Genomic DNA, 11,846 nt, shown 5'->3' on the forward strand with positions numbered 1-11,846 from the left:
TTTTCCAGTCCCGCTTAATCCTGAGCAGGGTTGCTAGAGATCAACCCAACAAGCACTAGGCACAAGGCAGAATCAACATCTGGACAAGGCACCAGTCCATTGCAGAGTGAACAAACTTACACACATGCACACAAACACTAGTGCCAATTTAGCAACCCCAATCCACCTAACCTGCACGTCTTTGTACTGTAGGAGGAAACTGGAGCACCCAGACGAAACCCACACAAACATAGGGGAGAACATGCAAGCTCTACGCAGGGAGCCCTCCTTACTGAAAGGTGTTCTTACTGAGAGGAACTACCACTACCACAGCGCCACTATGCCACCCTACCAAATACCAATTTATTTAAAACCCACTATTCAAAAGATTTCCCCCAGACATATTCAAAACAGGTATGGTAAAAGTCCCGCTATATTTAAATTCTATCTTCTAAAACGTACAAAGCTCCAGTATATTCTCGCTATGTAAACCACCTATCTATCCACTCATTTCCTAAACCTCTCTGAGAAGGGTCACAGAGTAGCTGGAGTCTATCCCAGCAAGAACCAGGCACAAGACAGGTACAATCTCCATACAGGGTGCCAGCCCATTGCAGAGTGCTATATAAACCATGCATCCATCCACTTCCTAAAGCCAATTATCCATATCAGGGTCATTGTATTTGTTACATATAAAAGTCCATTTCAAATAAAAAGGTTGAACTCCTCAATGTAACACTGAATGTACACACTTAGAGGTGATATCGTGACCTGACACCCAAATCAGTCACTTCTCTTAACTGAGAATCGCTGAAGTTCAATGCAAGTAAGAAGCCAGATTCAAAGGTGTTGACTAAAGTAACCCTATGGAGTACAATTGCTGTCCAAAATAACTTAATAATTTAAGTCAAATTAACATTTCACACGTGTCAATTACACTTGTGCTTCTGAAAATTATGCTTGCACTTGTGAAAATTTCACTTGCTCCTAAAAAATACACTTGCACTTCTGAAAGTTACACTTGCTTCTGAAAATTATGAGTACAGTTTTCAGGCGTGAACAAACTGTCAAAAATACGTCATTGGACGCACAAGGCATTCGCTATCGATGAAGAAAGAATCGAATTTTGTTACTACGCATGTGCCACAAAAGTAGAAAGATGGAGTTATTTTTGACAGTGATTGTACTGCATACTTAGCCCCCTTACACTGGATGAAAGGGCAAAATGCAAAAAAAACAAAACAAAATAAAACCGATACAATTAAATTAATTAAACAATGACACATGCAATTAACAATAAAAAGTGAGAGCATGAAATTAACAAATTAATGGCAGTGCGCTTTAAACTTTACAGAACGTCTTATCAGAGTGTACAGATGTTTGTTATACGTGTATAGGAGAGCGAAATGTTGCGGAAGACTCAAACATTTGGGTTTAGGCACTCTGGGCCATATATTTGGGGTTGGGGTGGGAGGCACAGAATTATTAAGAAGGATATGAATATATAAAAAACTACAAAACAAACAAAGATAGGGGGCTTTGCATAATATAAACTTCTGAAACAGCCCCGTCATGATGGCACTGCTTTTAAGTGAGCATTTTTTTTTTAACGCTCACGATTTTGCTGTGGAAGTACTGTGTCAGATTAACGACTGAGTGTGGAGAATATAATTAAGGAATAATTAGGACAAAAATAAAGAAGTAAAATAAATCAAAAACTGTGAAGATGACAATAAATACATAATAACGTTAATATAGGAGTTTGCAGGTTCTCCCTTTATCTTCGGGGGTTAAGTGCTTTGGCAGTACAGTAATCCCTCGCTATATCGCGCTTCGCCTTTCGCGGCTTCACTCCATCGCGGATTTTATATGTAAGCATATTTAAATATATATCGCGGATTTTTCGCTGCTTCGCGGGTTTCTGCGGACAATGGGTCTTTTAATTTCTGGTACATGCTTCCTCAGTTGGTTTGCCCAGTTGATTTCATACAAGGGACGCTATTGGCAGATGGCTGAGAAGCTACCCAGCTTACTTTTCTCTCTGTCTTGCGCTGACTTTCTCTGATCCTGACGTAGGGGGATTGAGCAGGGGGGCTGTTCGCACACGTAGACGATACGGACGCTCGTCTAAAAATGCTGAAAGATTATCTTCACGTTGCTATCTTTTGTGCAGCTGCTTCCTGAAGCGACATGCTGCACGGTGCTTCACATACTTAAAAGCTCGAAGGGCACGTATTGATTTTTGCTTGAAAAACAAACTCTGTCTCTCCCTATCTCTCTCTCTCTCTCTCTCTCTCTCTTTGTCTGCTCCTGACAGAGGGGGTGTGAGCTGCCGCCTTCAACAGCTTTGTGCCGGTGCTTCACATACTTAAAAGCCAAACAGCCCTATTGATTTGTTTGCTTTTCTCTCTCTCTATGACATGATCTGCTCCTGACACGCACTCCTTTGAAAAGGAAGATATGTTTGCATTCTTTTAATTGTGAGACGGAACTGTGATCTCTGTCTTGTCATGGAGCACAGTTTAAACTTTTGAAAAAGAGACAAATGTTTGTTTGCAGTGTTTGAATAACATTCCTGTCTCTCTACAACCTCCTGTGTTTCTGCGCAAATCTGTGACCCAAGCATGACAATATAAAAATAACCATATAAACATATGGTTTCTACTTCGCGGATTTTCTTATTTCGCGGGTGGCTCTGGAATGCAACCCCCGCGATGGAGGAGGGATTACTGTACTAAATTGTGTGTGTATGTATGTTTGCCCTGCGATGGACTGGCGCTCTATGCTGGCTAGGATAGACCCCCTTTTTTCTTTTCTTTTGTCTGTGCCAATTAAATATCACATAAATTTCATTCATCAGGTTACAGTATGCCAACTTTGCCTGTCAGTATGACCCATGTAACCATGTTGGGCAGAGAAAAATTCAACTAAAAGTTTAAAAAGGCATCCATCTTGTCACAAAGTGATTGAAATTAGGGTGGTTCACTGCCATTTAGCCTTTCACAGTGTCCATTAAACATCACAGTTAATTTCCTTCATTGCCAATTTTTCCGGTCAGTCTGACCCATGTAACCACACTGGGACAACAAAACTCAACTTCACATTAACTAAGGTATTCACTTTTCTCTGAAAATTAGAGTAGGTCAACAGCATGCAACCTTGTATAATGCCAGTTGAACATCACATTGAAATCTGTTCATTAGATATATGGGAATATGACAAATTTGCTGGTCCACTTGACACCTGTACCCAAAGTTCAACTGCAACTTAACAAAGGCATCTTTCTTTATTCAAAACTAATGTAGTCCAATGCCATCCAACCCTCTGCAGCACCCATTAAACATCTAATTCATTAGATATAGGAATGTGCCAATTTTTCCTGTCAATTTGACCCATATAACCAACTCAGACATAACAAAGGCATCTGTCTTTTCACAAAGCCGTGAAAATGAGGGCTGCTCAACATCACCTAACGCTTTACTGTGCCAATTAAACATCGGAGTACGTCTTACTCGCTAGATATGACAGTGGGCTAAGTTTGCCACTGATCTGGGCAAAAATGTACTGCCATTTAACAAAGGCACCTGTGTTGTCACAAAACTTTGAAAATTAAGTTGGTCCAACTTGATGTAACTCCTTTGTATCCAATCAGGTAGAAAATGTGGTAAACTGATTTCTTTTCTTTTTTATCAAATAAAGAGTACCATTTTAGTGACACACTTTTTATGCTGCACAATATTTTGACTGGCTCTTAACATTGAATAAGTAACTGCTTTGCACAAGTTGTGTGAATAAGAAACTGGCTGGAAGCAAATAACGTCATACTCATGTTCTCCCCATATCTCCGTCGGCTTTGAGCCAGACCTCCTGAAGACTCGCATGTAAAGTAAATACAGGGTCCATTGGTGCACAGCCTGTGCCTATTGCCCACGGATGTTCACTAAATCTTCTTCTTTCGGCTGCTCCCTTTAGGGGTCGCCACAGTGGATCATCTTCTTTCATATCTTTCTGTCCTCTGCATCTTGTTCTATTACACCCATCACCTTCATGTCCTCTCTCACCACATCCATAAACCTTCTCTTAGGCCTTCATCTTTTTCTCTTGCCTGGCAGCTCTATCCTTATCATCTTTCTCCCAATATACTCAGCATCTCTCCTCTGCACATGTCCAAACCAACACAATCTCGCATCTTTGACTTTGTCTCCCAACCGTCCAACTTGAGCTGACCCTCTAATGTACTCATTTCTAATCCTGTCCATCCTCGTCAGACCCAGTGCAAATCTTAGCATCTTTAACTCTGCTACTTCCAGCTCTGTCTCCTGCTTTCTGGTCAGTATCACTGCCTCCAACTCATATAACATAGCTGGTCTCACTAAAATCCTGTAGACTTCACTCTTGCTGATATCCGTCTGTTACAAATCACTCCTGACACTCTTCTCCACCCACTCCACCCTGCCTGCACTCTCTTTTTCACCTCTCTTCCACAATCCCCTGTCATACATGGCTGGGGGTCAGACCCGGCAAGGACGCCTGGAAGGACTGGGTTGTGGCGTATTTGTCCTCCGGGCCACGAGGGGGCAACCGCCCTGGAATAGAAGAGGCCCACGGAAGGGGAGCAGGGAGGCTCAAGACCGTTGGGGCCTCTGGTCACTGCCAGGGGGCTCCCCGAGCCTCATGGAGCCTGGGACTTATTTATTTCCGCCACACCAATGGAGGACGATCCTTCCAGGGTCACCCGGAGTGCTTCCGGGTGCTCTCCTGATGCTTCCGCCACACCAGGACGTGACGTCATGGAGAGCAGCTGGAGCTCATCCGGGTGAGGATAAGAGGAGCCGCCTCCCTCCAATCAAGGAGCTGGAGTCGAGAGCAGGAGCAGGACAAAGCTCCTGGAGAGAGAGTACAGGTGGCCCAGGGACAAGGAGAGAGAAGGCCCAGGAGAAGGGAGACTGGGGCTAGAGGCACTGTGTTGGTGTGCGGGACTGTGAATTGTGTTGTGTGGAGAAGAAAAATAAAGGTATTCTTGATAAAGATGCGGTGTCGGTCTGATGGTGTCTGGGCAAACATCACACCCCATTACTCTGTAATGTTGATCCCAAGTATTTAAACTTATCCACCTTTGCCAACTCTACTCCTTGCATCCTCACCATTCCACTGACCTCCTTCGCATTGACAAATATTTATTCTGTCTTGTTCCTACTGACCTTCATTCCTCTCCTCTCTAGAGCATATCTCCACCTCTCCAGGGTCTCCTCAACCTGCTCCCTACTATCGCTACATATCACAATGTCATCAGTAAACATCATAGTCCACGGGGACTCCTGTGTAACCTCATCAGTCAACCTGTCCATCACCATTGCAAATAAGAAAGGACTCAGAGCCGATCACTGATGTAATCCCACTTCCAACTTGAATGCATCCGTCACTCCTACCGCAGACCTCACCACAGTCACACTTCCCTCGTACATGTCCAGTACAACTCTTACTTACTTCTCTGCCACTCCTGACTTTCTCATACAATACCACAACTCCTCTCGAGGCACCCTATCATATGCTTTCTCCAGGTCCACAAAGATGAAATGCAACTCCTTCTGGCCTTCTCTATACTTCTCCATCAACACCCTCAGAGCAAACATCGCATCTGTGGTGCTCTTTCTTGGCATGAAACCATACTGCTGCTCACTAATCATCACCTCACTTCTTAACCTAGCTTCCACTACTCTTTCCCATAACTTCATGCTGTGGCTCATCAATTTTATCCCCCTGTAGTTACTACAGTCCTGCACATCCCCCTTATTCTTAAATATTGGCACCAGTACACTTCTTCTCCACTGCTCAGGCATCATCTCACTTTCCAAGATTCCATTAAAAACTCCACTGCCATCTCTCATAAACACCACCATGCTGCCACAGGTATGTCATCTGGACCAACGGCTTTTCCATTCTTCATCCTCTTTCTAGCTGTCCTTATTTCCTCCTTGCTAATCCGTTGCATTTCCTGATTCACTATCTCCACATCATCCAACCTCTTCTCTCTCTCGTTCTCTTCATTCATCAGCCTCTCAAAGTACTCTTTCCATCTGCTCAACACACTCTCCTCTCTTGTGAGTATGATTCCATCTTTATCCTTTATCACCCTAACCTGCTGCACATCTTTCCCAGCTCAGTCCCCCTGTCTAGCCAATCAGTACAGGTCTTTTCCTCCCTCCTTAGTGTCCAACCTCTCATACAACTCATCATACGCCTTTTCTTTAGTCTTCACCACCTCTCTCTTCACCTTGTGCCTTATCTCCTTCTACTCTTGTCTACTTTCTGCATCTCTCTGACTATCCCACTTCTTCTTTGCCATCCTCTTCCTCTGTATACTCTCCTGTACTTCCCACCACCAGTTTTCCTTTTCCTCCTTCCTCTGTCCAGATGTCACGCCAAACATCCTTCTTGCTGTCACCCTTACTACATGTGCTGTAGTTTCCCAACTGTCTGCTAACTCTTCCCTGTCACCCATTGCCTGTCTCATCTTCTCCCTAAATTCAACCTTGCAGTCTTCCTTTTTCATCTTCCACCATTTGATCTTTGGCTCTGCCCTCACTCTCTTCCTCTTCTTGATCCCCAATGTCATCCTACAAACCACCATCCTATGCTGCTTAACTACACTTTCCCCTGCCACCACTTTGCAGTCTTCAATCTCCTTCAGATTGACTCTTCTGCATAGTATGTAATCTACCTGAGTGCATCTTCTTCCACTATTGTACGTAACCCTATGTTCCTCCCTCTTCTGAAAATACGTATTCACCACAGCCATGTCCATCCTTTTGGTAAAATCCATTATCCTCTGACCTTCTTTATTCCTCTCCTTGACACCATATCTACCCATCACCTCTTCAAAAACATGGCACCCTCCGTGACAAATGTGTTTGCTCGCTCCAGTCCATGCCATTTTTTGTTTTGTTTTGTGTTTTTCGTGTTTCTCTACAGTGCACAAATGCTTTGCACTACGATCATACAGCAGACAGGCATTGCTAGACATTGCTAACTCACACAGTCCCCTGGAATTTACTGGTTTTATACCATCTGAGCTACAATTCATTGTTCGCTCCCACAGCCAACACTACAACCACACCCACGGAAAACCACGTAGCACCAAGCTCAAATGACTAAGCTGACCCTAGGAGAGTGCTCTGGAGACGGTGACACAAGCAAGCCAAGAGGGGAGGGCTCCAAGCTAGGCTGAAAGACCGCGCTAGCCGACCACCGCTACCCAACCTCTTGCTTGCCAACGTGCGGTCTCTGGAAAATAAACTGGATCAGCTAAGAGCCAGGATTACAGCACAGTGGGAAATAAGAGAGTGCTGCGCTCTAATTTTCACCGAGACCTGGCTTTCGGACAAAGTCCCAGAATGCACCGTTCAGCTACAGACTCACTCCGTGCACCGAGGAGACAGTACCGCAGCCTCCGGTAAGGCAAAAGGGTGTGTGTGTGTGTGTGTTTATAAACAACTCGTGGTGTGGAGACATACTGACTGTTTATAAGCACTGCTCACAGGATGGGGAGTTTTTACTGCTGAAATGCTGGCCCTATTATTAGTGAATTCACTGCTGTGTTTTTGGCTGCTGTTTACATCCCCCCATGAGCTAACTCCGCGGCAGCTCTCAGCAAACTCCATGACATCATCAGCACATTAGAGACGGCTCATCCTGATGCTGTTTTTATTGCAGTTGGTGACTTTAATCAGTGCAATTTACGGACTATACTTCCTAAATACCACCAACATGTGAGAAGAATACACTGGACCATGTTTACACAGCAACACATGCAGTTCATACAGGGCTGCACCCCGCCCCCACTTCGGACACTCAGACCACATCTCTCTGTTCCTGTATCCAGCCTGCAGACAAAGGCTGAAACAAATCCATCCATCCATTTTCCAACCCGCTGAATCCGAACACAGGGTCATGGGAGTCTGCTGGAGCAAATCCCAGCCAACACAGGGCACAAGGCAGGAACCAATCCCAGGCAGGGTGCCAACCCACCGCAGGACACACACAAACACACCCACACACCAAGCACACACGAGGGCCAATTTAGAATCGCCAATCCACCTAACCTGCATGTCTTTGGACTGTGGGAGGAAACCGGAGTGCCCAGAGAAAACCCACGCAGACACGGGGAGAACATGCAAACTGCACGCAGAGAGGACCCGGGAAGCGAACCCAGGTCCCCAGGTCTCCTAACTGCGAGGCAGCAGTGCTACCCACTGCGCCACCGTAAGTTAAACTTTGGACCCCAGAGACTGAGAGCACCCTGCAGGACTGTTTTGCTCAGACAGACTGGGATGTGTTTAGGGTTGCAGCCACTCTGGAGGACTCTTCTATCAGCATACAGGACTACGTGATGGGGTACATTAGCACCTGTATTGACAACATCATGCCCACAACACCAGTCAGGAAGTTCCCCAACCAGAAGCCCTGGAGAAACAGTCAGGTACGCCACATGCTGCATGCCCGCTCTCTTGCATTTAGATCAGGCAATGAGATGGAGTTCAAAGCTGTGAAGTACGGACTAAGAAAAGCCATCACAGCAAACAAGAGGCAGTACAGAGAGAAGCTGGAGGGCTTCTGTTCTAATGCTGACTCTAGAAATATGTGGCAGGGCCTACAGCACATCACAGACTACAGGACCACCACCAGCACAATCAGCTCCACAGACAGTCTGCCGGATGATCTCAACACTTTCTACACCTGCTTTGAGACATCCAGCAACAGCACAGAGTGGAGACACACACACACCTGGACCACCTAACCCCCCTCCCCCAGTGGTCTCTTCAGGTCAGGCACACAAAGCACTAAGGAAGATCAACCCCCGTAAGGCAGCTGGACCAGAAAACATCCCTGGGTGAGCTCGCAGAGCTTGTGCCAACAAGCTGGCTGATGTTCTCTGCTCCATCTTCAACCTTTCCCTCAGTGGCTGTACTTGCTGAGGAGGCTGAGGATGTTTGGTATGTCGACAAAGATCCTCGGCAACTTTTACAGCTGCGTTGTTGAGAGCATCTTGACCAGCTGCATCACTGTGTGGTCCGGCAACACTACTGTTATGGACCGCAAATGCCTGAAGAGAGTAGTAAAGACTGCTGAGAAGATCACCAGGACCCCACTGCCCTCTCTGGATAGTATCTACAACTGCAGAGTCCGAAGGAGTACTGCCTCGATCCTCAGGGACCCCACTCACCCCCAACACGAACTGTTCACACTTCTACCCTCAGTCAGGAGGTATAGAAGTATGAAATGCAGGACTTCCAGGTTAACGAACTCTTTCTTTCCCAATGCCAATAGACTCCTAAATAACTGACTGGAGTTTATAACCATGGTTCACCTCATTCTATCTACCTCACACAACTGTATTTGCCTTGTCCATCACACACCTACCTGCACAATTACACTTTATACTTCTATTCTGTTTTTATACTTTATGCTGCCTCTGTTACTTATTATCTATCAGCTACTTATTATTTATGTTTATTTTTATATGTTGGTTTTGGCATTTGGTGTGGATAGCAAAGAAAGAATGTAATTGTACAGGGAAACGTGTTTCCTTACTGTGCACATGAGAATAAACTTTGAACTTGAACTCGTCTCCTCTGTTTCCTTCACCAACATGTCCATTGAAATCTGCTCCAATCACCACTTTCTGTCCCTTGAGTACATTGTTCATCACTTCATCCAACTCACTCCAAAAATCTTCTTTCTCATCCATTGCACACCCAACTTGCGGGGCATATGCACTAACAACATTCATCATACCTCCAATTTCCAGCTTCATAATCATTACTCCGTTTGACACTCTTTTCACCTCCAGAACATTCTTGACATACTGTTCCTTCAGAATAACACCTACTCCATTTCTCCTCCTATCCACACCATGATAGAACAATTTGAATCCACCTCCGATCCACCTGGCCTTACTCCCCTTCCATTTAGTCTCTTGCACGCACAATGTATCAACCTTCCTTCTCTCCATCATATTTGCTAACTCTCTCCCCTCCTGCCTCCGGACACGTCTCCTCCCTCTTCTTCTCCTTCTTCTTCTTCGGCCAACAGTAGCCCAATTTCCGCCAGCACCCTGTTGGCTTACAGTATTGGTGGCAGTCGTTGTTATCCCGGGGCTCGACCGATCCGGTATGGAAATTTGTATTGTTGTCCGCATATTGATTTGGCAAAATTTTGCACCGGATGCCCTTCCTGACGTACGACCACAGCATGTCCGGCTGAAGAGCTGCTGCTCTGATAGCATCCTGAGCAGCACAGGGGCACCGCAGGGAACTGTCCTATCACCTTTCCTCTTCACCCTCTACACGTCTGACTTCAGGTACAGGTCTCAGTCATGTCACCTGCAGAAATTCTCTGATGACTCTGCCATTGTGGCCTGTATCAGGGATGGACAGGAGGATGAATACAGGAGTGTGGTGGACAGCTTTGTGGAGTGGTGTGAGCTGAACCATTTACAGTTAAACATCACAAAGACAAAGGAACTGGTTGTGGACTTTAGGAAGCAGACTCCTCTTCCCACCCCTGTCACCATCAGAGGAACAGATGTTGAGGTGGTTGAGGACTACAGGTACCTGGGGGTACACATTGACAGTAAACTGGACTGGTCCAAGAACACCAACACGGTTTTCAAGAAAGGGCAGAGCCGGCTTTACCTACTGAGGAGGCTCAGGTCTTTCAATGTCTGTAGGAAAATGCTGACTATGTTCTATCACTCTGTGGTAGAGAGCGTGGTGTTTTTTGCAGCTGTGTGCTGGGGCAGTGGGGTGAAGACAGCTGATGCCAACAGGCTGAACAAGCTGATTAAAAAGGCTGGTTCTGTCCTGGGTGTCAGACTGGAGAACCTGGTGGAGGTGTCTGAGAGGAGAATGCTGAAAAAGCTTCTCAGTATCATGGACAACCTCTCTCACCCCATGCACGCCTCCTTGATGGGTCATCAGAGCACACACAGCAAAAGACTCATTGCCTCCAAATGCAGAACCGAACGCCACAGGAAATCCTTTCTACCTGTGGCAATAAGACTGTATAACTCTTCCTCATTCTGTAGGTGATCTTTTTCAGAATTTTTGTCATTAGGTCTCATTCGGTTTTTTTTATTTACTCATCTGTATGTTACTGAATGTTTGTTTCATCCCATCATCACATGCTGCTATCTCATTTATTCATGGCACGAACACTAAGTCACTTTTCATAACCACTTGCACTAATAATCTGTTCTTTTATTATATCTGTTATAGTTTTAGTTATAGTTGTTTGTTGCTTTGCACAAATTAGTTATACAGTTATAATATAAACTATTAGTTATAGTTATTTGTTACTTTGTTTAGAGTTGTTATTCTGTTTGCACTATTACTACTGTTCTTTTTAAACTCTTTACTATCTTATCTTTATTCCTCTTGTTGCATTGAGCATGTATATGACAAAAGAATTTCCCTCGGGATAAATAAAGTTCTTATCTTATCTTATCTTATCTGGGCTTGGGACCGGCATGAGGAAACACACTGGTATGTGCATCCCCTGTGGCTGGGTTCACACGTTCACTAAATGCTGCTAAGAAAAACTCCTGTCCCCGAGACCTCCAGTTAGATCACAAACACACAACACCAAGGCGGCAATTGAACCGACGACCAAAGCTTTAGCCTGTATATATGGAGTAGGATCGCTGTCTAAAATAACCCCATCTTTCCACCGTTGTGGGACATGTAGTAACAAAAATCGAACGTTTCTTCATTTCTAGCGAATGCCGCGTGCGTCTAATGTATTTTGACAGTCTGTTCACGCCTGAGAATTGTACTCGTAATTTGCAGAAGCAAGTATAAATTTCAGAA

Source organism: Erpetoichthys calabaricus, chromosome 5, assembly GCF_900747795.2.
Source record: "Erpetoichthys calabaricus chromosome 5, fErpCal1.3, whole genome shotgun sequence".
Taxonomy (NCBI): domain Eukaryota; kingdom Metazoa; phylum Chordata; class Cladistia; order Polypteriformes; family Polypteridae; genus Erpetoichthys; species Erpetoichthys calabaricus.